The sequence below is a fragment of the Rhinoderma darwinii genome, chromosome 1, assembly GCF_050947455.1.
Source record: "Rhinoderma darwinii isolate aRhiDar2 chromosome 1, aRhiDar2.hap1, whole genome shotgun sequence".
NCBI lineage: Eukaryota > Metazoa > Chordata > Amphibia > Anura > Rhinodermatidae > Rhinoderma > Rhinoderma darwinii.
In genome coordinates this window covers 412,346,351-412,371,681 of record NC_134687.1, presented here as the reverse complement: position 1 = coordinate 412,371,681, position 25,331 = coordinate 412,346,351, and the positions used below count along the sequence as shown (strand labels likewise).

Here is a 25,331-nt window from a genome sequence, read left to right as displayed (position 1 = left end):
TTTATCAGAATTTAGATTAAGCCGCGTAACTGGTGGGTTCTGCAGGTGTTCGTCAGGGATGGGGTTTCTCTGACAGCTTTACAAGTGCTAGAATTAATTTGGCTCCAAACTCCCACTAATACAAAGCCACATGTATATAAGTGGCTCGGGCTGGTCTCTTGGAGCTATGGAGTGCACAGTAGTGGAGCTAGGCCATGTTCTGTAGCCAGGCCCAGGATGTGGCCCCGTGTCTCGAATATTGCCACAACTTACACGGTTGCAGTGGGTAAATGCTAATAGCAAAAGGACTCCTCTCATCGCCGTACTCAGCTGCATAGAAATTGGGCAACAGAATAGCTGCACTATCACTCAATAGTACTGAATGCAGAATTGTCCCAGGTCTGGTGTTAAGTCTGTAGAAGTCTTTACAGGGAGTTGGCGAGGATTTTACCAGGATAGCGGAGGAGCTCAATGAAAATGTGTCATTACTTTATGAGTGTTAGACCTGACATTATATCATGCTAAGAAAATATGAGTGTTCAAAAGTGGGATTTAAATCCACAAATTCAAGAGACACCGGTCGGTCATCCTAACCTACACAAAATTGCAATTTTTAAAGATTGGATGCCGAAACAGTTATCTGAAGAGTCTAATGTTTTGGGGCGTATACCGACATAGTTTTTTTACTATTATTTCACTAACACTGACAGAATGACTGCGAAGTATGTTTAAGAAAAGATGAGTTGTCAGAAGTGGGATTTGAACCCACGCCTCCAGGGGAGACTGCGACCTAAACGCAGCGCCTTAGACCACTCGGCCATCCTGACTTACAGAAAACCTCTGCCTCTCCAAATTGGTAGGAAAAACAATCATGTTAAGAGTCGATTTTTTGGGGATGTTGAATTGAAAGATTAGAACTGTTTCTTGTCCATTTCCGTCTTGTATTTATTGGTTTATGATTACAGTGTTGCAAAAAGAAGTCCTTGAAGACCCTTTTACTTGCTTGATCTTGAAAATATAGAGAAATCCCCCTGGGAGGTACCCAGGAGTAAGGCAGTGGTGTAGGATTCTCTATAACATTCACTCAAGTAAGCAGAGGGATATGAATTGTTTTACATTGTTCACTTATATTTAGGGTCCTGTTAGAGATATGGGGATCATGAGAATTTAGAGTTGGTAGAGAATATGATCAAGGTTAAAAAAGTTGTCAGAAAGGAGTGTTGTTAAAGTCGTGGTACTATAAAAGGTATCTACTGCACCTGACTGTTGGGTGTGGAGCACTTCTCTTTATCAGAATTTAGATTAAGCCGCGTAACTGGTGGGTTCTGCAGGTGTTCGTCAGGGATGGGGTTTCTCTGACAGCTTTACAAGTGCTAGAATTAATTTGGCTCCAAACTCCCACTAATACAAAGCCAATGGTATATAAGTGGCTCGGGCTGGTCTCTTGGAGCTATGGAGTGCACAGTAGTGGAGCTAGGCCATGTTCTGTAGCCAGGCCCAGGATGTGGCCCCGTGTCTCGAATATTGCCACAACTTACACGGTTGCAGTGGGTAAATGCTATTAGCAAAAGGACTCCTCTCATCGCCGTACTCAGCTGCATAGAAATTGGGCAACAGAATAGCTGCACTATCACTCAATAGTACTGAATGCAGAATTGTCCCAGGTCTGGTGTTGAGTTTGTAGAAGTCTTTACAGGGAGTTGGCGAGGATTTTACCAGGATAGCGGAGGAGCTCAAGGAAAATGTGTTATTACTTTATGAGTGTTAGACCTGACATTATATCATGCTAAGAAAATATAAGTGTTCAAAAGTGGGATTTAAATCCACAAATTCAAGAGAGACCGGTCGGTCATCCTAACCTAAACAAAAGTGCAATTTTTAAAGATTGGATGCCAAAACAGTTATCTGAAGAGTCTAATGTATGTTTTGGGGCGTATACCGACATAGTTTTTTTTACTATTATTTCACTAACACTGACGGAATGACTGCAAAGTATGTTTAAGAAAAGATGAGTTGTCAGAAGTGGGATTTGAACCCACGCCTCCAGGGGAGACTGCGACCTAAACGCAGCGCCTTAGACCACTCGGCCATCCTGACTTACAGAAAACCTCTGCCTCTCCAGATTGGTAGGAAAAACAATCATGTTAAAGGCATGGTGTCGCCCCAAAAACATGTTTTTTTTTTTAAATTTAAACATTTAGTGTGTGGGTGATTAAACATTGTTCAAATTTTTTTTATTTTTTTCGCGAGTCAGGAAATATTATAAATTTTTTCAAATTTATAATACTACCCATTTTTGGTCACTAGATGGAGCTAGTTGGAGCTAGTTCCCAAAATTGCAGCATTGCAACATTGGGTTAAAAGCTCTCGCTCTAGTGAGCTCTCAGCATCCCCCCCTCCTTTATCCTGGCTAGTGCCGGGATAAACGAGGGGTTTGAAAGGTTTAACCTCCTACACTGTGTGTCGCCATTTTTTGAGGTAACCCACAGTGTAGTAGGTTTACATACAGTAGTAAACACACACAAACACTAACATACATTGAAATCGCTTACCTGCTCCTGCCGCCGCGGCTCCCTCCGGCCCGTCCGCTCCCTTTGCTGCCGCTGTTCCATGTGCACAAGTCCGGAAGCCGCGACCGGAAGTAGTAATATTACAGTCCGGCCGCGACTTCCGGTCCACAGGAAAATGGCGCCGGACGGCGCCAATTTGGAATAGGACTGTGTGGGAGCGGCGCATGCGCAGTTCCCACACAGACGCCGTACACGGACGTGAATGGGACGGGAGCCGTTCACAGTCCCTATGGGACTGTGGCTGCCGTACTCCATGTCTGTGTGTGTCGTTAATCGACACACACAGAAATGGAACAAAAAATGGCAGCCCCCATAGGGAAGAAAAAGTGTAAAAATAAGAAACAGTAAAACACAAACACACAAATGAATATAAACGTTTTTATTACAGCACTAACATCTTTAACATATTAAAAAATTATTTGCCATGACACTGTTCCTTTAAGAGTCGATTTTTTGGGGATGTTGAATTGAAAGATTAGAACTGTTTCTTGTCCATTTCCGTCTTGTATTTATTGGTTTATGATTACAGTGTTGCAAAAAGAAGTCCTTGAAGACCCTTTTACTTGCTTGATCTTGAAAATATAGAGAAATCCCCCTGGGAGGTACCCAGGAGTAAGGCAGTGGTGTAGGATTCTCTATAACATTCACTCAAGTAAGCAGAGGGATATTAATTGTTTTACATTGTTCACTTATATTTAGGGTCCTGTTAGAGATATGGGGATGATGAGAATTTAGAGTTGGTAGAGAATATGATCAAGGTTAAAAAAGTTGGCAGAAAGGAGTGTTGTGAAAGTCGTGGTACTATAAAAGGTATCTACTGCACCTGACTGTTGGGTGTGGAGCACTTCTCTTTATCAGAATTTAGATTAAGCCGCGTAACTGGTGGGTTCTGCAGGTGTTCGTCAGGGATGGGGTTTCTCTGACAGCTTTACAAGTGCTAGAATTAATTTGGCTCCAAACTCCCACTAATACAAAGCCACATGTATATAAGTGGCTCGGGCTGGTCTCTTGGAGCTATGGAGTGCACAGTAGTGGAGCTAGGCCATGTTCTGTAGCCAGGCCCAGGATGTGGCCCCGTGTCTCGAATATTGCCACAACTTACACGGTTGCAGTGGGTAAATGCTATTAGCAAAAGGACTCCTCTCATCGCCGTACTCAGCTGCATAGAAATTGGGCAACAGAATAGCTGCACTATCACTCAATAGTACTGAATGCAGAATTGTCCCAGGTCTGGTGTTAAGTCTGTAGAAGTCTTTACAGGGAGTTGGCGAGGATTTTACCAGGATAGCGGAGGAACTCAATGAAAATGTGTCATTACTTTATGAGTGTTAGACCTGACATTATATCATGCTAAGAAAATATGAGTGTTCAAAAGTGGGATTTAAATCCACAAATTCAAGAGAGACCGGTCGGTCATCCTAACCTACACAAAAGTGCAATTTTTAAAGATTGGATGCCGAAACAGTTATCTGAAGAGTCTAATGTTTTGGGGTGTATACCGACATAGTTTTTTTTACTATTATTTCACTAACACTGACGGAATGACTGCGAAGTATGTTTAAGAAAAGATGAGTTGTCAGAAGTGGGATTTGAACCCACGCCTCCAGGGGAGACTGCGACCTAAACGGAGCACCTTAGACCACTCAGCCATCCTGACTTACAGAAAACCTCTGCCTCTCCAGATTGGTAGGAAAAACAATCATGTTAAGAGTCGATTTTTTGGGGATGTTGAATTGAAAGATTAGAACTGTTTCTTGTCCATTTCCGTCTTGTATTTATTGGTTTATGATTACAGTGTTGCAAAAAGAAGTCCTTGAAGACCCTTTTACTTGCTTGATCTTGAAAATATAGAGAAATCCCCCTGGGAGGTACCCAGGAGTAAGGCAGTGGTGTAGGATTCTCTATAACATTCACTCAAGTAAGCAGAGGGATATGAATTGTTTTACATTGTTCACTTATATTTAGGGTCCTGTTAGAGATATGGGGATCATGAGAATTTAGAGTTGGTAGAGAATATGATCAAGGTTAAAAAAGTTGGCAGAAAGGAGTGTTGTGAAAGTCGTGGTACTAAAAAAAGGTATCTACTGCACCTGACTGTTGGGTGTGGAGCACTTCTCTTTATCAGAATTTAGATTAAGCCGCGTAACTGGTGGGTTCTGCAGGTGTTCGTCAGGGATGGGGTTTCTCTGACAGTTTTACAAGTACTAGAATTAATTTGGCTCCAAACTCCCACTAATTCAAAGCCACATGTATATAAGTGGCTCAGGCTGGTCTCTTGGAGCTATGGAGTGCACAGTAGTGGAGCTAGGCCATGTTCTGAAGCCAGGCCCAAGATGTGGCCCCGTGTCTCGAATATTGCCACAACTTACATGGTTGCAGTGGGTAAATGCTATTAGCAAAAGGACTCCTCTCATCGCCGTACTAAGCTGCATAGAAATTGGGCAACAGAATAGCTGCACTATCACTCAATAGTACTGAATGCAGAATTGTCCCAGGTCTGGTGTTGAGTTTGTAGAAGTCTTTACAGGGAGTTGGCGAGGATTTTACCAGGATAGCGGAGGAGCTCAAGGAAAATGTGTTATTACTTTATGAGTGTTAGACCTGACATTATATCATGCTAAGAAAATATGAGTGTTCAAAAGTGGGATTTAAATCCACAAATTCAAGAGAGACCGGTCGGTCATCCTAACCTACACAAAAGTGCAATTTTTAAAGATTGGATGCCGAAACAGTTATCTGAAGAGTCTAATGTTTTGGGGCGTATACCGACATAGTTTTTTTACTATTATTTCACTAACACTGACGGAATGACTGCAAAGTATGTTTAAGAAAAGATGAGTTGTCAGAAGTGGGATTTGAACGCACGCCTCCAGGAGAGACTGCGACCTAAACGCAGCGCCTTAGACCACTCGGCCATCCTGACTTACAGAAAACCTCTGCCTCTCCAGATTGGTAGGAAAAACAATCATGTTAAGAGTCGATTTTTTGGGGATGTTGAATTGAAAGATTAGAACTGTTTCTTGTCCATTTCCGTCTTGTATTTATTGGTTTATGATTACAGTGTTGCAAAAAGAAGTCCTTGAAGACCCTTTTACTTGCTTGATCTTGAAAATATAGAGAAATCCCCCTGGGAGGTACCCAGGAGTAAGGCAGTGGTGTAGGATTCTCTATAACATTCACTCAAGTAAGCAGAGGGATATGAATTGTTTTACATTGTTCACTTATATTTAGGGTCCTGTTAGAGATATGGGGATCATGAGAATTTAGAGTTGGTAGAGAATATGATCAAGGTTAAAAAAGTTGGCAGAAAGGAGTGTTGTGAAAGTCGTGGTACTATAAAAGGTATCTACTGCACCTGACTGTTGGGTGTGGAGCACTTCTCTTTATCAGAATTTAGATTAAGCCGCGTAACTGGTGGGTTCTGCAGGTGTTCGTCAGGGATGGGGTTTCTCTGACAGCTTTACAAGTGCTAGAATTAATTTGGCTCCAAACTCCCACTAATACAAAGCCACATGTATATAAGTGGCTCGGGCTGGTCTCTTGGAGCAATGGAGTGCACAGTAGTGGAGCTAGGCCATGTTCTGTAGCCAGGCCCAGGATGTGGCCCCGTGTCTCGAATATTGCCACAACTTACACGGTTGCAGTGGGTAAATGCTATTAGCAAAAGGACTCCTCTCATCGCCGTACTCAGCTGCATAGAAATTGGGCAACAGAATAGCTGCACTATCACTCAATAGTACTGAATGCAGAATTGTCCCAGGTCTGGTGTTAAGTCTGTAGAAGTCTTTACAGGGAGTTGGCGAGGATTTTACCAGGATAGCGGAGGAGCTCAATGAAAATGTGTCATTACTTTATGAGTGTTAGACCTGACATTATATCATGCTAAGAAAATATGAGTGTTCAAAAGTGGGATTTAAATCCACAAATTCAAGAGAGACCGGTCGGTCATCCTAACCTACACAAAAGTGCAATTTTTAAAGATTGGATGCCGAAACAGTTATCTGAAGAGTCTAATGTTTTGGGGCGTATACCGACATAGTTTTTTTACTATTATTTCACTAACACTGACTGAATGACTGCGAAGTATGTTTAAGAAAAGATGAGTTGTCAGAAGTGGGATTTGAACCCACGCCTCCAGGGGAGACTGCGACCTAAACGCAGCGCCTTAGACCACTCGGCCATCCTGACTTACAGAAAACCTCTGCCTCTCCAGATTGGTAGGAAAAACAATCATGTTAAGACTCGATTTTTTGGGGATGTTGAATTGAAAGATTAGAACTGTTTCTTGTCCATTTCCGTCTTGTATTTATTGGTTTATGATTACAGTGTTGCAAAAAGAAGTCCTTGAAGACCCTTTTACTTGCTTGATCTTGAAAATATAGAGAAATCCCCCTGGGAGGTACCCAGGAGTAAGGCAGTGGTGTAGGATTCTCTATAACATTCACTCAAGTAAGCAGAGGGATATGAATTGTTTTACATTGTTCACTTATATTTAGGGTCCTGTTAGAGATATGGGGATCATGAGAATTTAGAGTTGGTAGAGAATATGATCAAGGTTAAAAAAGTTGGCAGAAAGGAGTGTTGTGAAAGTCGTGGTACTATAAAAGGTATCTACTGCACCTGACTGTTGGGTGTGGAGCACTTCTCTTTATCAGAATTTAGATTAAGCCGCGTAACTGGTGGGTTCTGCAGGTGTTCGTCAGGGATGGGGTTTCTCTGACAGCTTTACAAGTGCTAGAATTAATTTGGCTCCAAACTCCCACTAATACAAAGCCACATGTATATAAGTGGCTCGGGCTGGTCTCTTGGAGCAATGGAGTGCACAGTAGTGGAGCTAGGCCATGTTCTGTAGCCAGGCCCAGGATGTGGCCCCGTGTCTCGAATATTGCCACAACTTACACGGTTGCAGTGGGTAAATGCTATTAGCAAAAGGACTCCTCTCATCGCCGTACTCAGCTGCATAGAAATTGGGCAACAGAATAGCTGCACTATCACTCAATAGTACTGAATGCAGAATTGTCCCAGGTCTGGTGTTAAGTCTGTAGAAGTCTTTACAGGGAGTTGGCGAGGATTTTACCAGGATAGCGGAGGAGCTCAATGAAAATGTGTCATTACTTTATGAGTGTTAGACCTGACATTATATCATGCTAAGAAAATATGAGTGTTCAAAAGTGGGATTTAAATCCACAAATTCAAGAGAGACCGGTCGGTCATCCTAACCTACACAAAAGTGCAATTTTTAAAGATTGGATGCCGAAACAGTTATCTGAAGAGTCTAATGTTTTGGGGCGTATACCGACATAGTTTTTTTACTATTATTTCACTAACACTGACGGAATGACTGCGAAGTATGTTTAAGAAAAGATGAGTTGTCAGAAGTGGGATTTGAACCCACGCCTCCAGGGGAGACTGCGACCTAAACGCAGCGCCTTAGACCACTTGGCCATAGTTTTTTTACTATTATTTCACTAACACTGACGGAATGACTGCAAAGAATGTTTAAGAAAAGATTAGTTGTCAGAAGTAGGATTTGAACGCACGCCTCCAGGAGAGACTGCGACCTAAACGCAGCGCCTTAGACCACTCGGCCATCCTGACTTACAGAAAACCTCTGCCTCTCCAGATTGGTAGGAAAAACAATCATGTTAAGAGTCGATTTTTTGGGGATGTTGAATTGAAAGATTAGAACTGTTTCTTGTCCATTTCCGTCTTGTATTTATTGGTTTATGATTACAGTGTTGCAAAAAGAAGTCCTTGAAGACCCTTTTACTTGCTTGATCTTGAAAATATAGAGAAATCCCCCTGGGAGGTACCCAGGAGTAAGGCAGTGGTGTAGGATTCTCTATAACATTCACTCAAGTAAGCAGAGGGATATGAATTGTTTTACATTGTTCACTTATATTTAGGGTCCTGTTAGAGATATGGGGATCATGAGAATTTAGAGTTGGTAGAGAATATGATCAAGGTTAAAAAAGTTGGCAGAAAGGAGTGTTGTGAAAGTCGTGGTACTATAAAAGGTATCTACTGCACCTGACTGTTGGGTGAGGAGCACTTCTCTTTATCAGAATTTAGATTAAGCCGCGTAACTGGTGGGTTCTGCAGGTGTTCGTCAGGGATGGGGTTTCTCTGACAGCTTTACAAGTGCTAGAATTAATTTGGCTCCAAACTCCCACTAATACAAAGCCACATGTATATAAGTGGCTCGGGCTGGTCTCTTGGAGCTATGGAGTGCACAGTAGTGGAGCTAGGCCATGTTCTGTAGCCAGGCCCAGGATGTGGCCCCGTGTCTCGAATATTGCCACAACTTACACGGTTGCAGTGGGTAAATGCTATTAGCAAAAGGACTCCTCTCATCGCCGTACTCAGCTGCATAGAAATTGGGCAACAGAATAGCTGCACTATCACTCAATAGTACTGAATGCAGAATTGTCCCAGGTCTGGTGTTAAGTCTGTAGAAGTCTTTACAGGGAGTTGGCGAGGATTTTACCAGGATAGCGGAGGAGCTCAATGAAAATGTGTCATTACTTTATGAGTGTTAGACCTGACATTATATCATGCTAAGAAAATATGAGTGTTCAAAAGTGGGATTTAAATCCACAAATTCAAGAGAGACCGGTCGGTCATCCTAACCTACACAAAAGTGCAATTTTTAAAGATTGGATGCCGAAACAGTTATCTGAAGAGTCTAATGTTTTGGGGCGTATACCGACATAGTTTTTTTACTATTATTTCACTAACACTGACGGAATGACTGCAAAGTATGTTTAAGAAAAGATGAGTTGTCAGAAGTGGGATTTGAACCCATGCCTCCAGGGGAGACTGCGACCTAAACGCAGCGCCTTAGACCACTTGGCCATAGTTTTTTTACTATTATTTCACTAACACTGACGGAATGACTGCAAAGAATGTTTAAGAAAAGATTAGTTGTCAGAAGTAGGATTTGAACGCACGCCTCCAGGAGAGACTGCGACCTAAACGCAGCGCCTTAGACCACTCGGCCATCCTGACTTACAGAAAACCTCTGCCTCTCCAGATTGGTAGGAAAAACAATCATGTTAAGAGTCGATTTTTTGGGGATGTTGAATTGAAAGATTAGAACTGTTTCTTGTCCATTTCCGTCTTGTATTTATTGGTTTATGATTACAGTGTTGCAAAAAGAAGTCCTTGAAGACCCTTTTACTTGCTTGATCTTGAAAATATAGAGAAATCCCCCTGGGAGGTACCCAGGAGTAAGGCAGTGGTGTAGGATTCTCTATAACATTCACTCAAGTAAGCAGAGGGATATGAATTGTTTTACATTGTTCACTTATATTTAGGGTCCTGTTAGAGATATGGGGATCATGAGAATTTAGAGTTGGTAGAGAATATGATCAAGGTTAAAAAAGTTGGCAGAAAGGAGTGTTGTGAAAGTCGTGGTACTATAAAAGGTATCTACTGCACCTGACTGTTGGGTGAGGAGCACTTCTCTTTATCAGAATTTAGATTAAGCCGCGTAACTGGTGGGTTCTGCAGGTGTTCGTCAGGGATGGGGTTTCTCTGACAGCTTTACAAGTGCTAGAATTAATTTGGCTCCAAACTCCCACTAATACAAAGCCACATGTATATAAGTGGCTCGGGCTGGTCTCTTGGAGCTATGGAGTGCACAGTAGTGGAGCTAGGCCATGTTCTGTAGCCAGGCCCAGGATGTGGCCCCGTGTCTCGAATATTGCCACAACTTACACGGTTGCAGTGGGTAAATGCTATTAGCAAAAGGACTCCTCTCATCGCCGTACTCAGCTGCATAGAAATTGGGCAACAGAATAGCTGCACTATCACTCAATAGTACTGAATGCAGAATTGTCCCAGGTCTGGTGTTAAGTCTGTAGAAGTCTTTACAGGGAGTTGGCGAGGATTTTACCAGGATAGCGGAGGAGCTCAATGAAAATGTGTCATTACTTTATGAGTGTTAGACCTGACATTATATCATGCTAAGAAAATATGAGTGTTCAAAAGTGGGATTTAAATCCACAAATTCAAGAGAGACCGGTCGGTCATCCTAACCTACACAAAAGTGCAATTTTTAAAGATTGGATGCCGAAACAGTTATCTGAAGAGTCTAATGTTTTGGGGCGTATACCGACATAGTTTTTTTACTATTATTTCACTAACACTGACGGAATGACTGCGAAGTATGTTTAAGAAAAGATGAGTTGTCAGAAGTGGGATTTGAACCCACGCCTCCAGGGGAGACTGCGACCTAAACGGAGCACCTTAGACCACTCAGCCATCCTGACTTACAGAAAACCTCTGCCTCTCCAGATTGGTAGGAAAAACAATCATGTTAAGAGTCGATTTTTTGGGGATGTTGAATTGAAAGATTAGAACTGTTTCTTGTCCATTTCCGTCTTGTATTTATTGGTTTATGATTACAGTGTTGCAAAAAGAAGTCCTTGAAGACCCTTTTACTTGCTTGATCTTGAAAATATAGAGAAATCCCCCTGGGAGGTACCCAGGAGTAAGGCAGTGGTGTAGGATTCTCTATAACATTCACTCAAGTAAGCAGAGGGATATGAATTGTTTTACCTTGTTCACTTATATTTAGGGTCCTGTTAGAGATATGGGGATCATGAGAATTTAGAGTTGGTAGAGAATATGATCAAGGTTAAAAAAGTTGGCAGAAAGGAGTGTTGTGAAAGTCGTGGTACTAAAAAAAGGTATCTACTGCACCTGACTGTTGGGTGTGGAGCACTTCTCTTTATCAGAATTTAGATTAAGCCGCGTAACTGGTGGGTTCTGCAGGTGTTCGTCAGGGATGGGGTTTCTCTGACAGTTTTACAAGTACTAGAATTAATTTGGCTCCAAACTCCCACTAATTCAAAGCCACATGTATATAAGTGGCTCAGGCTGGTCTCTTGGAGCTATGGAGTGCACAGTAGTGGAGCTAGGCCATGTTCTGAAGCCAGGCCCAAGATGTGGCCCCGTGTCTCGAATATTGCCACAACTTACATGGTTGCAGTGGGTAAATGCTATTAGCAAAAGGACTCCTCTCATCGCCGTACTAAGCTGCATAGAAATTGGGCAACAGAATAGCTGCACTATCACTCAATAGTACTGAATGCAGAATTGTCCCAGGTCTGGTGTTGAGTTTGTAGAAGTCTTTACAGGGAGTTGGCGAGGATTTTACCAGGATAGCGGAGGAGCTCAAGGAAAATGTGTTATTACTTTATGAGTGTTAGACCTGACATTATATCATGCTAAGAAAATATGAGTGTTCAAAAGTGGGATTTAAATCCACAAATTCAAGAGAGACCGGTCGGTCATCCTAACCTACACAAAAGTGCAATTTTTAAAGATTGGATGCCGAAACAGTTATCTGAAGAGTCTAATGTTTTGGGGCGTATACCGACATAGTTTTTTTACTATTATTTCACTAACACTGACGGAATGACTGCAAAGAATGTTTAAGAAAAGATTAGTTGTCAGAAGTGGGATTTGAACGCACGCCTCCAGGAGAGACTGCGACCTAAACGCAGCGCCTTAGACCACTCGGCCATCCTGACTTACAGAAAACCTCTGCCTCTCCAGATTGGTAGGAAAAACAATCATGTTAAGAGTCGATTTTTTGGGGATGTTGAATTGAAAGATTAGAACTGTTTCTTGTCCATTTCCGTCTTGTATTTATTGGTTTATGATTACAGTGTTGCAAAAAGAAGTCCTTGAAGACCCTTTTACTTGCTTGATCTTGAAAATATAGAGAAATCCCCCTGGGAGGTACCCAGGAGTAAGGCAGTGGTGTAGGATTCTCTATAACATTCACTCAAGTAAGCAGAGGGATATGAATTGTTTTACATTGTTCACTTATATTTAGGGTCCTGTTAGAGATATGGGGATCATGAGAATTTAGAGTTGGTAGAGAATATGATCAAGGTTAAAAAAGTTGGCAGAAAGGAGTGTTGTGAAAGTCGTGGTACTATAAAAGGTATCTACTGCACCTGACTGTTGGGTGTGGAGCACTTCTCTTTATCAGAATTTAGATTAAGCCGCGTAACTGGTGGGTTCTGCAGGTGTTCGTCAGGGATGGGGTTTCTCTGACAGCTTTACAAGTGCTAGAATTAATTTGGCTCCAAACTCCCACTAATACAAAGCCACATGTATATAAGTGGCTCGGGCTGGTCTCTTGGAGCTATGGAGTGCACAGTAGTGGAGCTAGGCCATGTTCTGTAGCCAGGCCCAGGATGTGGCCCCGTGTCTCGAATATTGCCACAACTTACACGGTTGCAGTGGGTAAATGCTATTAGCAAAAGGACTCCTCTCATCGCCGTACTCAGCTGCATAGAAATTGGGCAACAGAATAGCTGCACTATCACTCAATAGTACTGAATGCAGAATTGTCCCAGGTCTGGTGTTAAGTCTGTAGAAGTCTTTACAGGGAGTTGGCGAGGATTTTACCAGGATAGCGGAGAAGCTCAATGAAAATGTGTCATTACTTTATGAGTGTTAGGCCTCATTTACACGAGCGTGTGCGTTTTGCGCGCGCAAAAAAACGCTGCGTTTTGCGTGCGCAAAAGGCAATTGACAGCTCCGTGTGTCATCCGTGTATGATGCGCGGCTGCGTGATTTTCGCGCAGACGCCATCATAGAGATGAGGTAGTCGACGCCCGTCACTGTCCAAGGTGCTGAAAGAGCTAACTGATCGGCAGTAACTCTTTCAGCACCCTCGACAGTGAATGCCGATCACAATATACACCAACCTGTGAATAAAAAAAGACGTTCACACTTACCATGAACTGCCTGCTTCCTCCAGTCCGGTCTCCCGGCCGTTGCCTTGGTGACGCGTCCCTCTCTTGTCATCCGGCCCCACCTCCCAGGATGACGCGGCAGGCCATGAGACCGCTGCAGCCTGTGATTGGCTGCAGCCTGTGCTTGGCCTGTGATTGGCTGCAGCTGTCACTTGGCCTGAATTGTCATCCCGGGAGGTCGGACTGGAGGAAGGAGCCGGGACTTATCGGTAAGTCAGAACTTCTGTTTTTTTTTACACGTATATGTATATTGTGATCGCAAGTCACTGTCCATGGTGCTGAAACAGTTTAAGTCTTTGAGCACCGTGGGCAGTGACTGTCTCCTGACGTCGCGTACCCGAACATTTTTTGCCGGGTTCGGTTAAAACGAGTTCGGCCGAACCCGGTGAAGTTCGGTGCGCTCATCTCTAATTTGACACTCCGTTTGGATGTTTGTAACCAGAAAAGCACGTGGTGCTTTTCTGTTTACATTCATCCTTTTGACAGCTCTTGCGTGATTTTCGCGCATGCAACGCAGGACCGTCAGTGTGGCATGCGTTGTTTTCACGCACCCATTGAAGTCAATGGGTGCGTGTTGCGTGAAAAACGCAAGAATATAGAACATGTCGTGAGTTTTACGCAACGCACTCACGCAGCGCAAAATTCACGCATCGTCTAAACAGCCCCATAGACTATTATAGGTGCATACGACACGCGTGAAAAGCACGCGCGTCGCACGCGCGTATAATACGCTCGTGTAAATGAGGCCTTAGACCTGACATTATATCATGCTAAGAAAATATGAGTGTTCAAAAGTGGGATTTAAATCCACAAATTCAAGAGAGACCGGTCGGTCATCCTAACCTTCACAAAAGTGCAATTTTTAAAGATTCAATGCCGAAACAGTTATCTGAAGAGTCTAATGTTTTGGGGCGTATACCGACATAGTTTTTTTACTATTATTCCACTAACACTGACGGAATGACTGCGAAGTATGTTTAAGAAAAGATTAGTTGTCAGAAGTGGGATTTGAACCCACGCCTCCAGGGGAGACTGCGACCTAAACGCAGCGCCTTAGACCACTCGGCCATCCTGACTTACAAAAAACCTCTGCCTCTCCAGATTGGTAGGAAAAACAATCATGTTAAGAGTCGATTTTTTGGGGATGTTGAATTGAAAGATTAGAACTGTTTCTTGTCCATTTCCGTCTTGTATTTATTGGTTTATGATTACAGTGTTGCAAAAAGAAGTCCTTGAAGACCCTTTTACTTGCTTGATGTTGAAAATATAGAGAAATCCCCCTGGGAGGTACCCAGGATGAAGGCAGTGGTGTAGGATTCTCTATAACATTCACTCAAGTAAGCAGAGGGATATGAATTGTTTTACATTGTTCACTTATATTTAGGGTCCTGTTAGAGATATGGGGATCATGAGAATTTAGAGTTGGTAGAGAATATGATCAAGGTTAAAAAAGTTGGCAGAAAGGAGTGTTGTGAAAGTCGTGGTACTATAAAAGGTATCTACTGCACCTGACTGTTGGGTGTGGAGCACTTCTCTTTATCAGAATTTAGATTAAGCCGCGTAACTGGTGGGTTCTGCAGGTGTTCGTCAGGGATGGGGTTTCTCTGACAGCTTTACAAGTGCTAGAATTAATTTGGCTCCAAACTCCCACTAATACAAAGCCACATGTATATAAGTGGCTCGGGCTGGTCTCTTGGAGCTATGGAGTGCACAGTAGTGGAGCTAGGCCATGTTCTGTAGCCAGGCCCAGGATGTGGCCCCGTGTCTCGAATATTGCCACAACTTACACGGTTGCAGTGGGTAAATGCTATTAGCAAAAGGACTCCTCTCATCGCCGTACTCAGCTGCATAGAAATTGGGCAACAGAATAGCTGCACTATCACTCAATAGTACTGAATGCAGAATTGTCCCAGGTCTGGTGTTAAGTCTGTAGAAGTCTTTACAGGGAGTTGGCGAGGATTTTACCAGGATAGCGGAGGAGCTCAATGAAAATGTGTCATTACTTTATGAGTGTTAGACCTGACATTATATCATGCTAAGAAAATATGAGTGTTCAAAAGTGGGATTTAAATCCACAAATTCAAGAGAGACCGGTCGGTCATCCTAACCTACACAAAAGTGCAATTTTTAAAGATTGGATGCCGAAACAGTTATCTGAAGAGTCTAATGTTTTGGGGCGTATACCGACATAGTTTTTTTACTATTATTTCACTAACACTGACGGAATGACTGCGAAGTATGTTTAAGAAAAGATGAGTTGTCAGAGGTGGGATTTGAACCCACGCCTCCAGGGGAGACTGCGACCTAAACGCAGCGCCTTAGACCACTCGGCCATCCTGACTTACAGAAAACCTCTGCCTCTCCAGATTGGTAGGAAAAACAATCATGTTAAGAGTCGATTTTTTGGGGATGTTGAATTGAAAGATTAGAACTGTTTCTTGTCCATTTCCGTCTTGTATTTATTGGTTTATGATTACAGTGTTGCAAAAAGAAGTCCTTGAAGACCCTTTTACTTGCTTGATCTTGAAAATATAGAGAAATCCCCCTGGGAGGTACCCAGGATGAAGGCAGTGGTGTAGGATTCTCTATAACATTCACTCAAGTAAGCAGAGGGATATGAATTGTTTTACATTGTTCACTTATATTTAGGGTCCTGTTAGAGATATGGGGATCATGAGAATTTAGAGTTGGTAGAGAATATGATCAAGGTTAAAAAAGTTGGCAGAAAGGAGTGTTGTGAAAGTCGTGGTACTATAAAAGGTATCTACTGCACCTGACTGTTGGGTGTGGAGCACTTCTCTTTATCAGAATTTAGATTAAGCCGCGTAACTGGTGGGTTCTGCAGGTGTTCGTCAGGGATGGGGTTTCTCTGACAGCTTTACAAGTGCTAGAATTAATTTGGCTCCAAACTCCCACTAATACAAAGCCACATGTATATAAGTGGCTCGGGCTGGTCTCTTGGAGCTATGGAGTGCACAGTAGTGGAGCTAGGCCATGTTCTGTAGCCAGGCCCAGGATGTGGCCCCGTGTCTCGAATATTGCCACAACTTACACGGTTGCAGTGGGTAAATGCTATTAGCAAAAGGACTCCTCTCATCGCCGTACTCAGCTGCATAGAAATTGGGCAACAGAATAGCTGCACTATCACTCAATAGTACTGAATGCAGAATTGTCCCAGGTCTGGTGTTAAGTCTGTAGAAGTCTTTACAGGGAGTTGGCGAGGATTTTACCAGGATAGCGGAGGAGCTCAATGAAAATGTGTCATTACTTTATGAGTGTTAGACCTGACATTATATCATGCTAAGAAAATATGAGTGTTCAAAAGTGGGATTTAAATCCACAAATTCAAGAGAGACCGGTCGGTCATCCTAACCTACACAAAAGTGCAATTTTTAAAGATTGGATGCCGAAACAGTTATCTGAAGAGTCTAATGTTTTGGGGCGTATACCGACATAGTTTTTTTACTATTATTTCACTGACACTGACAGAATGACTGCGAAGTATGTTTAAGAAAAGATGAGTTGTCAGAGGTGGGATTTGAACCCACGCCTCCAGGGGAGACTGCGACCTAAACGCAGCGCCTTAGACCACTCGGCCATCCTGACTTACAGAAAACCTCTGCCTCTCCAGATTGGTAGGAAAAACAATCATGTTAAGAGTCGATTTTTTGGGGATGTTGAATTGAAAGATTAGAACTGTTTCTTGTCCATTTCCGTCTTGTATTTATTGGTTTATGATTACAGTGTTGCAAAAAGAAGTCCTTGAAGACCCTTTTACTTGCTTGATCTTGAAAATATAGAGAAATCCCCCTGGGAGGTACCCAGGATGAAGGCAGTGGTGTAGGATTCTCTATAACATTCACTCAAGTAAGCAGAGGGATATGAATTGTTTTACATTGTTCACTTATATTTAGGGTCCTGTTAGAGATATGGGGATCATGAGAATTTAGAGTTGGTAGAGAATATGATCAAGGTTAAAAAAGTTGGCAGAAAGGAGTGTTGTGAAAGTCGTGGTACTATAAAAGGTATCTACTGCACCTGACTGTTGGGTGTGGAGCACTTCTCTTTATCAGAATTTAGATTAAGCCGCGTAACTGGTGGGTTCTGCAGGTGTTCGTCAGGGATGGGGTTTCTCTGACAGCTTTACAAGTGCTAGAATTAATTTGGCTCCAAACTCCCACTAATACAAAGCCACATGTATATAAGTGGCTCGGGCTGGTCTCTTGGAGCTATGGAGTGCACAGTAGTGGAGCTAGGCCATGTTCTGTAGCCAGGCCCAGGATGTGGCCCCGTGTCTCGAATATTGCCACAACTTACACGGTTGCAGTGGGTAAATGCTATTAGCAAAAGGACTCCTCTCATCGCCGTACTCAGCTGCATAGAAATTGGGCAACAGAATAGCTGCACTATCACTCAATAGTACTGAATGCAGAATTGTCCCAGGTCTGGTGTTAAGTCTGTAGAAGTCTTTACAGGGAGTTGGCGAGGATTTTACCAGGATAGCGGAGGAGCTCAATGAAAATGTGTCATTACTTTATGAGTGTTAGACCTGACATTATATCATGCTAAGAAAATATGAGTGTTCAAAAGTGGGATTTAAATCCACAAATTCAAGAGAGACCGGTCGGTCATCCTAACCTACACAAAAGTGCAATTTTTAAAGATTGGATGCCGAAACAGTTATCTGAAGAGTCTAATGTTTTGGGGCGTATACCGACATAGTTTTTTTACTATTATTTCACTAACACTGACGGAATGACTGCGAAGTATGTTTAAGAAAAGATGAGTTGTCAGAGGTGGGATTTGAACCCACGCCTCCAGGGGAGACTGCGACCTAAACGCAGCGCCTTAGACCACTCGGCCATCCTGACTTACAGAAAACCTCTGCCTCTCCAGATTGGTAGGAAAAACAATCATGTTAAGAGTCGATATTTTGGGGATGTTGAATTGAAAGATTAGAACTGTTTCTTGTCCATTTCCGTCTTGTATTTATTGGTTTATGATTACAGTGTTGCAAAAAGAAGTCCTTGAAGACCCTTTTACTTGCTTGATCTTGAAAATATAGAGAAATCCCCCTGGGAGGTACCCAGGATGAAGGCAGTGGTGTAGGATTCTCTATAACATTCACTCAAGTAAGCAGAGGGATATGAATTGTTTTACATTGTTCACTTATATTTAGGGTCCTGTTAGAGATATGGGGATCATGAGAATTTAGAGTTGGTAGAGAATATGATCAAGGTTAAAAAAGTTGGCAGAAAGGAGTGTTGTGAAAGTCGTGGTACTATAAAAGGTATCTACTGCACCTGACTGTTGGGTGTGGAGCACTTCTCTTTATCAGAATTTAGATTAAGCCGCGTAACTGGTGGGTTCTGCAGGTGTTCGTCAGGGATGGGGTTTCTCTGACAGCTTTACAAGTGCTAGAATTAATTTGGCTCCAAACTCCCACTAATACAAAGCCACATGTATATAAGTGGCTCGGGCTGGTCTCTTGGAGCTATGGAGTGCACAGTAGTGGAGCTAGGCCATGTTCTGTAGCCAGGCCCAGGATGTGGCCCCGTGTCTCGAATATTGCCACAACTTACACGGTTGCAGTGGGTAAATGCTATTAGCAAAAGGACTCCTCTCATCGCCGTACTCAGCTGCATAGAAATTGGGCAACAGAATAGCTGCACTATCACTCAATAGTACTGAATGCAGAATTGTCCCAGGTCTGGTGTTAAGTCTGTAGAAGTCTTTACAGGGAGTTGGCGAGGATTTTACCAGGATAGCGGAGGAGCTCAATGAAAATGTGTCATTACTTTATGAGTGTTAGACCTGACATTATATCATGCTAAGAAAATATGAGTGTTCAAAAGTGGGATTTAAATCCACAAATTCAAGAGAGACCGGTCGGTCATCCTAACCTACACAAAAGTGCAATTTTTAAAGATTGGATGCCGAAACAGTTATCTGAAGAGTCTAATGTTTTGGGGCGTATACCGACATAGTTTTTTTACTATTATTTCACTGACACTGACAGAATGACTGCGAAGTATGTTTAAGAAAAGATGAGTTGTCAGAGGTGGGATTTGAACCCACGCCTCCAGGGGAGACTGCGACCTAAACGCAGCGCCTTAGACCACTCGGCCATCCTGACTTACAGAAAACCTCTGCCTCTCCAGATTGGTAGGAAAAACAATCATGTTAAGAGTCGATTTTTTGGGGATGTTGAATTGAAAGATTAGAACTGTTTCTTGTCCATTTCCGTCTTGTATTTATTGGTTTATGATTACAGTGTTGCAAAAAGAAGTCCTTGAAGACCCTTTTACTTGCTTGATCTTGAAAATATAGAGAAATCCCCCTGGGAGGTACCCAGGATGAAGGCAGTGGTGTAGGATTCTCTATAACATTCACTCAAGTAAGCAGAGGGATATGAATTGTTTTACATTGTTCACTTATATTTAGGGTCCTGTTAGAGATATGGGGATCATGAGAATTTAGAGTTGGTAGAGAATATGATCAAGGTTAAAAAAGTTGGCAGAAAGGAGTGTTGTGAAAGTCGTGGTACTATAAAAGGTATCTACTGCACCTGACTGTTGGGTGTGGAGCACTTCTCTTTATCAGAATTTAGATTAAGCCGCGTAACTGGTGGGTTCTGCAGGTGTTCGTCAGGGATGGGGTTTCTCTGACAGCTTTACAAGTGCTAGAATTAATTTGGCTCCAAACTCCCACTAATACAAAGCCACATGTATATAAGTGGCTCGGGCTGGTCTCTTGGAGCTATGGAGTGCACAGTAGTGGAGCTAGGCCATGTTCTGTAGCCAGGCCCAGGATGTGGCCCCGTGTCTCGAATATTGCCACAACTTACACGGTTGCAGTGGGTAAATGCTATTAGCAAAAGGACTCCTCTCATCGCCGTACTCAGCTGCATAGAAATTGGGCAACAGAATAGCTGCACTATCACTCAATAGTACTGAATGCAGAATTGTCCCAGGTCTGGTGTTAAGTCTGTAGAAGTCTTTACAGGGAGTTGGCGAGGATTTTACCAGGATAGCGGAGGAGCTCAATGAAAATGTGTCATTACTTTATGAGTGTTAGACCTGACATTATATCATGCTAAGAAAATATGAGTGTTCAAAAGTGGGATTTAAATCCACAAATTCAAGAGAGACCGGTCGGTCATCCTAACCTACACAAAAGTGCAATTTTTAAAGATTGGATGCCGAAACAGTTATCTGAAGAGTCTAATGTTTTGGGGCGTATACCGACATAGTTTTTTTACTATTATTTCACTGACACTGACAGAATGACTGCGAAGTATGTTTAAGAAAAGATGAGTTGTCAGAGGTGGGATTTGAACCCACGCCTCCAGGGGAGACTGCGACCTAAACGCAGCGCCTTAGACCACTCGGCCATCCTGACTTATAGAAAACCTCTGCCTCTCCAGATTGGTAGGAAAAACAATCATGTTAAGAGTCGATTTTTTGGGGATGTTGAATTGAAAGATTAGAACTGTTTCTTGTCCATTTCCGTCTTGTATTTATTGGTTTATGATTACAGTGTTGCAAAAAGAAGTCCTTGAAGACCCTTTTACTTGCTTGATCTTGAAAATATAGAGAAATCCCCCTGGGAGGTACCCAGGATGAAGGCAGTGGTGTAGGATTCTCTATAACATTCACTCAAGTAAGCAGAGGGATATGAATTGTTTTACATTGTTCACTTATATTTAGGGTCCTGTTAGAGATATGGGGATCATGAGAATTTAGAGTTGGTAGAGAATATGATCAAGGTTAAAAAAGTTGGCAGAAAGGAGTGTTGTGAAAGTCGTGGTACTATAAAAGGTATCTACTGCACCTGACTGTTGGGTGTGGAGCACTTCTCTTTATCAGAATTTAGATTAAGCCGCGTAACTGGTGGGTTCTGCAGGTGTTCGTCAGGGATGGGGTTTCTCTGACAGCTTTACAAGTGCTAGAATTAATTTGGCTCCAAACTCCCACTAATACAAAGCCACATGTATATAAGTGGCTCGGGCTGGTCTCTTGGAGCTATGGAGTGCACAGTAGTGGAGCTAGGCCATGTTCTGTAGCCAGGCCCAGGATGTGGCCCCGTGTCTCGAATATTGCCACAACTTACACGGTTGCAGTGGGTAAATGCTATTAGCAAAAGGACTCCTCTCATCGCCGTACTCAGCTGCATAGAAATTGGGCAACAGAATAGCTGCACTATCACTCAATAGTACTGAATGCAGAATTGTCCCAGGTCTGGTGTTAAGTCTGTAGAAGTCTTTACAGGGAGTTGGCGAGGATTTTACCAGGATAGCGGAGGAGCTCAATGAAAATGTGTCATTACTTTATGAGTGTTAGACCTGACATTATATCATGCTAAGAAAATATGAGTGTTCAAAAGTGGGATTTAAATCCACAAATTCAAGAGAGACCGGTCGGTCATCCTAACCTACACAAAAGTGCAATTTTTAAAGATTGGATGCCGAAACAGTTATCTGAAGAGTCTAATGTTTTGGGGCGTATACCGACATAGTTTTTTTACTATTATTTCACTAACACTGACGGAATGACTGCGAAGTATGTTTAAGAAAAGATGAGTTGTCAGAGGTGGGATTTGAACCCACGCCTCCAGGGGAGACTGCGACCTAAACGCAGCGCCTTAGACCACTCGGCCATCCTGACTTACATAAAACCTCTGCCTCTCCAGATTGGTAGGAAAAACAATCATGTTAAGAGTCGATTTTTTGGGGATGTTGAATTTAAAGATTAGAACTGTTTCTTGTCCATTTCCGTCTTGTATTTATTGGTTTATGATTACAGTGTTGCAAAAAGAAGTCCTTGAAGACCCTTTTACTTGCTTGATCTTGAAAATATAGAGAAATCCCCCTGGGAGGTACCCAGGAGTAAGGCAGTGGTGTAGGATTCTCTATAACATTCACTCAAGTAAGCAGAGGGATATGAATTGTTTTACATTGTTCACTTATATTTAGGGTCCTGTTAGAGATATGGGGATCATGAGAATTTAGAGTTGGTAGAGAATATGATCAAGGTTAAAAAAGTTGGCAGAAAGGAGTGTTGTGAAAGTCGTGGTACTATAAAAGGTATCTACTGCACCTGACTGTTGGGTGTGGAGCACTTCTCTTTATCAGAATTTAGATTAAGCCGCGTAACTGGTGGGTTCTGCAGGTGTTCGTCAGGGATGGGGTTTCTCTGACAGCTTTACAAGTGCTAGAATTAATTTGGCTCCAAACTCCCACTAATACAAAGCCACATGTATATAAGTGGCTCGGGCTGGTCTCTTGGAGCTATGGAGTGCACAGTAGTGGAGCTAGGCCATGTTCTGTAGCCAGGCCCAGGATGTGGCCCCGTGTCTCGAATATTGCCACAACTTACACGGTTGCAGTGGGTAAATGCTATTAGCAAAAGGACTCCTCTCATCGCCGTACTCAGCTGCATAGAAATTGGGCAACAGAATAGCTGCACTATCACTCAATAGTACTGAATGCAGAATTGTCCCAGGTCTGGTGTTAAGTCTGTAGAAGTCTTTACAGGGAGTTGGCGAGGATTTTACCAGGATAGCGGAGGAGCTCAATGAAAATGTGTCATTACTTTATGAGTGTTAGACCTGACATTATATCATGCTAAGAAAATATGAGTGTTCAAAAGTGGGATTTAAATCCACAAATTCAAGAGAGACCGGTCGGTCATCCTAACCTACACAAAAGTGCAATTTTTAAAGATTGGATGCCGAAACAGTTATCTGAAGAGTCTAATGTTTTGGGGCGTATACCGACATAGTTTTTTTACTATTATTTCACTAACACTGACGGAATGACTGCGAAGTATGTTTAAGAAAAGATGAGTTGTCAGAGGTGGGATTTGAACCCACGCCTCCAGGGGAGACTGCGACCTAAACGCAGCGCCTTAGACCACTCGGCCATCCTGACTTACAGAAAACCTCTGCCTCTCCAGATTGGTAGGAAAAACAATCATGTTAAGAGTCGATTTTTTGGGGATGTTGAATTGAAAGATTAGAACTGTTTCTTGTCCATTTCCGTCTTGTATTTATTGGTTTATGATTACAGTGTTGCAAAAAGAAGTCCTTGAAGACCCTTTTACTTGCTTGATCTTGAAAATATAGAGAAATCCCCCTGGGAGGTACCCAGGATGAAGGCAGTGGTGTAGGATTCTCTATAACATTCACTCAAGTAAGCAGAGGGATATGAATTGTTTTACATTGTTCACTTATATTTAGGGTCCTGTTAGAGATATGGGGATCATGAGAATTTAGAGTTGGTAGAGAATATGATCAAGGTTAAAAAAGTTGGCAGAAAGGAGTGTTGTGAAAGTCGTGGTACTATAAAAGGTATCTACTGCACCTGACTGTTGGGTGTGGAGCACTTCTCTTTATCAGAATTTAGATTAAGCCGCGTAACTGGTGGGTTCTGCAGGTGTTCGTCAGGGATGGGGTTTCTCTGACAGCTTTACAAGTGCTAGAATTAATTTGGCTCCAAACTCCCACTAATACAAAGCCACATGTATATAAGTGGCTCGGGCTGGTCTCTTGGAGCTATGGAGTGCACAGTAGTGGAGCTAGGCCATGTTCTGTAGCCAGGCCCAGGATGTGGCCCCGTGTCTCGAATATTGCCACAACTTACACGGTTGCAGTGGGTAAATGCTATTAGCAAAAGGACTCCTCTCATCGCCGTACTCAGCTGCATAGAAATTGGGCAACAGAATAGCTGCACTATCACTCAATAGTACTGAATGCAGAATTGTCCCAGGTCTGGTGTTAAGTCTGTAGAAGTCTTTACAGGGAGTTGGCGAGGATTTTACCAGGATAGCGGAGGAGCTCAATGAAAATGTGTCATTACTTTATGAGTGTTAGACCTGACATTATATCATGCTAAGAAAATATGAGTGTTCAAAAGTGGGATTTAAATCCACAAATTCAAGAGAGACCGGTCGGTCATCCTACACAAAAGTGCAATTTTTAAAGATTGGATGCCGAAGCAGTTATCTGAAGAGTCTAATGTTTTGGGGCGTATACCGACATAGTTTTTTTACTATTATTTCACTAACACTGACGGAATGACTGCGAAGTATGTTTAAGAAAAGATGAGTTGTCAGAAGTGGGATTTGAACCCACGCCTCCAGGGGAGACTGCGACCTAAACGCAGCGCCTTAGACCACTCGGCCATCCTGACTTACAGAAAACCTCTGCCTCTCCAGATTGGTAGGAAAAACAATCATGTTAAGAGTCGATTTTTTTGGGGATGTTGAATTTAAAGATTAGAACTGTTTCTTGTCCATTTCCGTCTTGTATTTATTGGTTTATGATTACAGTGTTGCAAAAAGAAGTCCTTGAAGACCCTTTTACTTGCTTGATCTTGAAAATATAGAGAAATCCCCCTGGGAGGTACCCAGGAGTAAGGCAGTGGTGTAGGATTCTCTATAACATTCACTCAAGTAAGCAGAGGGATATGAATTGTTTTACATTGTTCACTTATATTTAGGGTCCTGTTAGAGATATGGGGATCATGAGAATTTAGAGTTGGTAGAGAATATGATCAAGGTTAAAAAAGTTGGCAGAAAGGAGTGTTGTGAAAGTCGTGGTACTATAAAAGGTATCTACTGCACCTGACTGTTGGGTTTGGAGCACTTCTCTTTATCAGAATTTAGATTAAGCCGCGTAACTGGTGGGTTCTGCAGGTGTTCGTCAGGGATGGGGTTTCTCTGACAGCTTTACAAGTGCTAGAATTAATTTGGCTCCAAACTCCCACTAATACAAAGCCACATGTATATAAGTGGCTCGGGCTGGTCTCTTGGAGCTATGGAGTGCACAGTAGTGGAGCTAGGCCATGTTCTGTAGCCAGGCCCAGGATGTGGCCCCGTGTCTCGAATATTGCCACAACTTACACGGTTGCAGTGGGTAAATGCTATTAGCAAAAGGACTCCTCTCATCGCCGTACTCAGCTGCATAGAAATTGGGCAACAGAATAGCTGCACTATCACTCAAT

General features: G+C 42.6%; 18 non-coding genes across 18 annotated transcripts; all 18 read right to left on the bottom strand.

The window, feature by feature from the left end:
* Positions 1–723: 723 nt before the first annotated feature.
* Positions 724–806, bottom strand: TRNAL-UAG (transfer RNA leucine (anticodon UAG)). Its single transcript has one exon. It is a non-coding gene; the product is annotated as a tRNA-Leu (tRNA).
* Positions 807–1,993: 1,187 nt separating this feature from the next.
* On the bottom strand, positions 1,994–2,076 carry TRNAL-UAG (transfer RNA leucine (anticodon UAG)). Its single transcript has one exon. It is a non-coding gene; the product is annotated as a tRNA-Leu (tRNA).
* A 2,047-nt stretch (positions 2,077–4,123) lies between these two features.
* Positions 4,124–4,206, bottom strand: TRNAL-UAG (transfer RNA leucine (anticodon UAG)). Its single transcript has one exon. It is a non-coding gene; the product is annotated as a tRNA-Leu (tRNA).
* A 1,183-nt stretch (positions 4,207–5,389) lies between these two features.
* Positions 5,390–5,472, bottom strand: TRNAL-UAG (transfer RNA leucine (anticodon UAG)). The gene has a single exon. It is a non-coding gene; the product is annotated as a tRNA-Leu (tRNA).
* Positions 5,473–6,654: 1,182 nt separating this feature from the next.
* On the bottom strand, positions 6,655–6,737 carry TRNAL-UAG (transfer RNA leucine (anticodon UAG)). The gene has a single exon. It is a non-coding gene; the product is annotated as a tRNA-Leu (tRNA).
* A 1,327-nt stretch (positions 6,738–8,064) lies between these two features.
* On the bottom strand, positions 8,065–8,147 carry TRNAL-UAG (transfer RNA leucine (anticodon UAG)). Its single transcript has one exon. It is a non-coding gene; the product is annotated as a tRNA-Leu (tRNA).
* A 1,327-nt stretch (positions 8,148–9,474) lies between these two features.
* TRNAL-UAG (transfer RNA leucine (anticodon UAG)) lies at positions 9,475–9,557 on the bottom strand. Its single transcript has one exon. It is a non-coding gene; the product is annotated as a tRNA-Leu (tRNA).
* Positions 9,558–10,739: 1,182 nt separating this feature from the next.
* On the bottom strand, positions 10,740–10,822 carry TRNAL-UAG (transfer RNA leucine (anticodon UAG)). Its single transcript has one exon. It is a non-coding gene; the product is annotated as a tRNA-Leu (tRNA).
* Positions 10,823–12,005: 1,183 nt separating this feature from the next.
* On the bottom strand, positions 12,006–12,088 carry TRNAL-UAG (transfer RNA leucine (anticodon UAG)). The gene has a single exon. It is a non-coding gene; the product is annotated as a tRNA-Leu (tRNA).
* Positions 12,089–14,320: 2,232 nt separating this feature from the next.
* On the bottom strand, positions 14,321–14,403 carry TRNAL-UAG (transfer RNA leucine (anticodon UAG)). The gene has a single exon. It is a non-coding gene; the product is annotated as a tRNA-Leu (tRNA).
* Positions 14,404–15,585: 1,182 nt separating this feature from the next.
* On the bottom strand, positions 15,586–15,668 carry TRNAL-UAG (transfer RNA leucine (anticodon UAG)). The gene has a single exon. It is a non-coding gene; the product is annotated as a tRNA-Leu (tRNA).
* Positions 15,669–16,850: 1,182 nt separating this feature from the next.
* Positions 16,851–16,933, bottom strand: TRNAL-UAG (transfer RNA leucine (anticodon UAG)). Its single transcript has one exon. It is a non-coding gene; the product is annotated as a tRNA-Leu (tRNA).
* Positions 16,934–18,115: 1,182 nt separating this feature from the next.
* Positions 18,116–18,198, bottom strand: TRNAL-UAG (transfer RNA leucine (anticodon UAG)). Its single transcript has one exon. It is a non-coding gene; the product is annotated as a tRNA-Leu (tRNA).
* Positions 18,199–19,380: 1,182 nt separating this feature from the next.
* Positions 19,381–19,463, bottom strand: TRNAL-UAG (transfer RNA leucine (anticodon UAG)). The gene has a single exon. It is a non-coding gene; the product is annotated as a tRNA-Leu (tRNA).
* A 1,182-nt stretch (positions 19,464–20,645) lies between these two features.
* TRNAL-UAG (transfer RNA leucine (anticodon UAG)) lies at positions 20,646–20,728 on the bottom strand. The gene has a single exon. It is a non-coding gene; the product is annotated as a tRNA-Leu (tRNA).
* Positions 20,729–21,910: 1,182 nt separating this feature from the next.
* Positions 21,911–21,993, bottom strand: TRNAL-UAG (transfer RNA leucine (anticodon UAG)). The gene has a single exon. It is a non-coding gene; the product is annotated as a tRNA-Leu (tRNA).
* A 1,182-nt stretch (positions 21,994–23,175) lies between these two features.
* On the bottom strand, positions 23,176–23,258 carry TRNAL-UAG (transfer RNA leucine (anticodon UAG)). The gene has a single exon. It is a non-coding gene; the product is annotated as a tRNA-Leu (tRNA).
* Positions 23,259–24,435: 1,177 nt separating this feature from the next.
* TRNAL-UAG (transfer RNA leucine (anticodon UAG)) lies at positions 24,436–24,518 on the bottom strand. Its single transcript has one exon. It is a non-coding gene; the product is annotated as a tRNA-Leu (tRNA).
* Positions 24,519–25,331: the final 813 nt, after the last annotated feature.